Raw genomic sequence first — 5,382 nt, forward strand, 5'->3', positions numbered from 1 at the left:
AGGCAATATATTCGTTGCTTTGAATGGATCCTTTCTAGAAAAGGAGTTTCTCTCGAAAGAAGTGAGTGGGAGGAAAGTAGAACTTGATGAGGTAATTGTACCTGCTCCCTTATTGGAAAGTAGTTCATCACAGAAATCTGTTCCTGTGACTACTACACTGATTAGTGAGGAAGCTAATGATGATGATCATGTAACTTCAGATCAAGTTACTACCGAACCTCGTAGGTAAACTAGAGTGAGATACGCACCAGAGTGGTACGGTAATCCTTTTCTGGAGGTCATGTTACTTGACCATGACGAGCCTACGAACTATGAGGAAGCGATGATGAGCCCAGATTCCGCGAAATGGCTTGAGGCCATGAAATCTGAGATGAGATCCATGTATGAGAACAAAGTATGGACTTTGATTGACTTGCACAATGATCGGTGAGCCATTGAGATTAAATGGATCTTCAAGAGGAAGACAGACGCTGATACTAGTGTTACTATCTACAAATCTAGAATTGTCGCAAAAAGGTTTTCGACAAGTTCAAGGTGTTGACTACGATGAGAGCTTCTCACTCGTATCTATGCTTAAGTCTGTCCGAACCATGTTAGCAATTGCCGCATTTTATGAAATCTGGCAAATGGATAAACAAAAACTGCATTCCTTAATGGATTTATTAAAGAAGAGTTGTATATGATGCAACCAGAAGGTTTTGTCAATCCTAAAGGTACTAACAAAATATGCAAGCTCCAGCGATCCATCTATGGTCTGGTGCAATCATCTCGGAGTTGGAATATACGCTTTGATAAGTTGATCAAGCATATAGTTTTATACAGACTTGCGGTGAACCCTGTATTTACAAGAAAGTGAGTGGGAGCACTACAGCATTTCTGATAAGTATATGTGAAAGACATAGTGTTGATCGGAGATAATGTAGAATTATTCTGCAAAGCATAAAGGAATATTTGAAAGGAGTTTTCAAAGAAAGACCTCGGTGAAGCTGCTTACATATTGAGCATCAAGATCTATAGAGATAGATCAAGATGCTTGATAAGTTTTTTCAATGAGTACATACCTTGACAAGATTTTGAAGTAGTTCAAAATAGAACAGTCAAAGAAGAAGTTCTTGCCTGTGTTACAAGGTGTGAAGTTGAGTAAGACTCAAAACCCGACCACGGCAGAATATAGAGAGAGAATGAAAGTCATTCCCTATGCCTCAGCCATAGGTTCTATAAAGTATGCCATGCTATGTACCAGACCTATTGTATACCCTATCCTGAGTTTGGCAAAGGAGTACAATAGTGATCTAGGAGTAGATCACTGGACATTGGTCAAAATTATCCTTAGTGGAATAAGGATATGTTTCTCGATTATGGAAGTGACAAAAACTTCGTCGTAAAGGGTTACGTCGATGCAAATTTTGACACTGATCCAGATGACTCTAAATCTCAATCTGGATACATATTGGAAGTGGGAGCAATTAGCTAGAGTAGCTCTGTGCAGAGCATTGTTAACATAGAAATTTGCAAAATACTTGCGGATCTGAATGTGGCAGACCCGTTGACTAAAATTCTCTCACAAGCAAAACATGATCACTCCTCAGTACTCTTTGGGTGTTAATCACATAGCGATGTGAACTAGATTATTTACTCTAGTAAACCCCTTGGGTGTTGGTCACATGTCGATGTGAACTATGGGTGTTAATCACATGGTGATGTAAACTATTGATGTTAAATCACATGGCGATGTGAACTAGATTATTGACTCTAGTGCAAGTGGGAGACTGAAGGAAATATGCCCTAGAGGCAATAATAAAGTTATTATTTATTTCCTTATATCATTATAAATGTTTATTATTCATGCTAGAATTGTATTAACCGGAAATGTAATACTTGTGTGAATACATAGACAAACAAAGTGAGGGAGTCCTGGATTAGGGGGTGTTCAGGTAGCCGGACTATACCTTCAGCCGGACTCCAGGACTATGAAGATACAAGATTGAAGACTTCGTCCCGTGTCCGGATGGGACTTTCCTTGGCGTGGAAGGCAAGCTTGGCGATGCGGATATTCAAGATCTCCTACCATTGTAACCGACTTTGTGTAACCCTAACCCTCTCCGGTGTATATATAAACCGGAGGGTTTTAGTCCGTAGGACAACTTCATCATACAACAATCATACCATAGGCTAGCTTCTAGGGTTTAGCCTCCTTGATCTCGTGGTAGATCTACTCTTGTACTACCCATATCATCAATATTAATCAAGCAGGACGTAGGGTTTTACCTCCATCAAGAGGGCCCGAACCTGGGTAAAACATCGTGTTCCTTGCCTCCTGTTACCATCCGGTCGGGACCCCCTACCTGAGATCCACCGATTTTGACGCCGACATTGATGCTTTCATTGAGAGTTCCTCTGTGTCATCGCTTTTAGGCCCGATGGCTCCTTTGATCAACAACAACGATGCAGTCCAGGATGAGACTTTTCTCCCCGGACAGATCTTCGTCTTCGGCGGCTTCGCACTGCGGGCCAATTCGCTTGGCCACCTTGAGCAGATCGAAAGCTACGCCCCTGGCCATCAGGTCAGGTTTGGAAGCCTAAACTACACGGCTGACATCCGTGGGGACTTGATCTTCGACGGATTCGAGCCACAGCCAAACACGCCGCACTGTCTCGATGGGCATGATATAGCTCTGCCGCCGAACAGCGCCTTGGAGGCCGCACACGCATCGGTTCCGACCATTGATTCGGAGCCTACTGCGCCGATCGAGGATCAGCGGTTGGACGCTGCCTCAGGGGCTGCGATCTCAGAGGCGATCGAGCCGAACTCCAGCCCCGCACTCCGCATGGCCCGTGACTCCGAGGAGCCGGATTCCTCTCCGAACTCCGAGCCCCCCGCGCCCCTGCCGATCGAATCTGATTGGGCGCCAATAATGGAGTTCACCACCGCGGACATCTTTCAGCACTCGCCCTTCGGCGACATCCTGAATTCTCTAAAGTCTCTCTCTTTATCAGGAGAGCCCTGGCCGGACTATGGTCAGCAAGGTTGGGATACGGACGATGAAGAAATTCAAAACCCACCCACCACCCACTTCGTAGCCACTGTCGACGACTTAACCGACATGCTTGACTTCGACTCCGAAGACATCGACGGCATGGACGACGATGCAGGAGACGAACAAGAACCAGCACCTGTAGGGTGCTAGAAGGCCACCTCGTCATATGACATATATATGGTGGACACTCCAAAGGATGGAGATGGCGATGGAACAGCGGGGGATGATAACTCTAAGAAACAGCCCAAGCGCCGGCGTTAGCGGCGCCGCTCTAAATCCCGCCAAAGCAAAAACGGTGATTCCGGCATGGGAGATAATACTACTCCGGATAGCGCCGAAGAACACCCCCTCCAGCAAGATTCAGCACAGGAGGACAGAGAAGCCAGCCCTCACGAGAGGGCGGCAGACCAAGAGGTTGAGGACAATAATTATACGCCTCCCTCCGAAGACGAGGCAAGCCTCGATGACGACGAGTTCGTCGTGCCAGAGGATCTCGCCGAACAAGAGCGTTTTAAACGCAGGCTTATGGCCACGGCAAGCAGCCTCAAGAAAAAGCAGCAACAGCTTAGAGCTGATCAGGATTTGCTAGCTGACAGATGGACTGAAGTCCTTGCTGCCGAAGAGTATGAACTCGAACGCCCCTCCAAGAGTTACCCAAAGCGCAGGCTGCTACTCCGACTAGAGGAGGAAGCACCTACATCACCAGTGCATGACATGGCCGACCGGCCACCTCGTGGCCGCGATAGAGAGGCCTCTTGGCCCTCCACTCAAGCCATGCCCCGACGCCGCGTTAAGCATACTAAGGCATGGGAAAATGCGCCTGACCTGCGCGACATACTAGAGGACAAGGCAAGGCAAACAAGATCAATCTACGGATCGCGCAGGCGCCCCACGGCACGTGACGGTTATTGTCACTCTGGATGCAACAAATCTGGCCGGGCCGAACTCAACAGACAAAGCTCCTTCAAGTTGCGTCGTGATATAGCCCAATACAGAGGCGCCGCACACCCACTATGCTTCACAGATGAAGTAATGGATCATAAAATCCCTGAGGGCTTCAAACCCGTAACCATCGAATCGTACGATGGCACAACAGATCCTACGGTGTGGATCGAGGATTATCTCCTTCATATCCACATGGCCCGCGGTGATGATCTTCACGCCATCAAATACCTCCCACTCAAACTTAAGGGACCGGCCCGGCATTGGCTTAACAGCTTGCCAGCAGACTCAATAGGTTCTTGGGAGGACCTGGAAGCCGCATTCCTTGATAACTTCCAGGGCACTTATGTGCGACCACCGGATGCCGATGACCTAAGCCACATAATTCAGCAGCCAGAGGAATCGGCCAGGCAATTCTGGACACGGTTCCTAACAAAGAAAAACCAGATAGTCGACTGTCCGGACACAGAGTCCTTAGCGGCCTTCAAGCATAATATCCGTGACGAGTGGCTTGCCCGGCACCTGGGACAGGAAATGCCAAAATCTATGGCAGCCCTCACGACACTCATGACCCACTTTTGCGCGGGAGAAGACAGCTGGCTAGCTCGCAGCAACAACTTAACCAAGAACCCTGGTAATGCGAATACCAAGGACAAAAGTGACAGGTCGCGTCGGAACAAACAAAAGCACCGCGTTAACAACGACAGCAACGAGGATACGGCAGTTAATGCCGGATTCCGAGGCTACAAATCCAGTCAACGGAAAAAGCCATTCAAAAGAAATACTCAGGGCCCGTCCAGTTTGGACCGAATACTCGACCGCTTGTGCCAGATACATGGCACCCCCGAAAAGCCAGCCAATCACACCAACAGGGATTGTTGGGTGTTCAAGCAGGCATGCAAGTTAAGAGCCGAAAACAAAGACAAGGGGCTGCATAGCGACGAGGAGGAGCCCAGGCTGCCGAACAACAGTGGACAGAAGGGATTTCCCCCGCAAGTGCGGACGGTGAACATGATATACGCAACCCACATTCACAAGAGGGAGCGGAAGCGTGCGTTACGGGACCTATATGCGATGGAGCCAGTCGCCCCAAAGTTCAACCCATGGTCCTCCTGCCCGATCACCTTTGATCGAAGGGACCACCGCACTAGCATCCGTCACAGCGGCTTCGCCGCACTGGTTCTAGACCCAATCATTGACGGATTTCATCTTACAAGAGTCCTCATGGACGGTGGCAGCAGCCTGAACCTGCTTTACCAGGATACAGTGCGAAAAATGGGCATAGATCCCTCGAGGATCAAGCCCACCAAAACGACCTTTAAAGGCATCATACCAGGTGTAGAAGCCAACTGTACAGGCTCAGTCACACTGGAAGTGGTCTTCGGATCTCCGGATAACTTCC

The sequence above is a fragment of the Triticum urartu genome, chromosome 2, assembly GCF_003073215.2.
Source record: "Triticum urartu cultivar G1812 chromosome 2, Tu2.1, whole genome shotgun sequence".
Taxonomy (NCBI): Eukaryota; Viridiplantae; Streptophyta; class Magnoliopsida; order Poales; family Poaceae; genus Triticum; species Triticum urartu.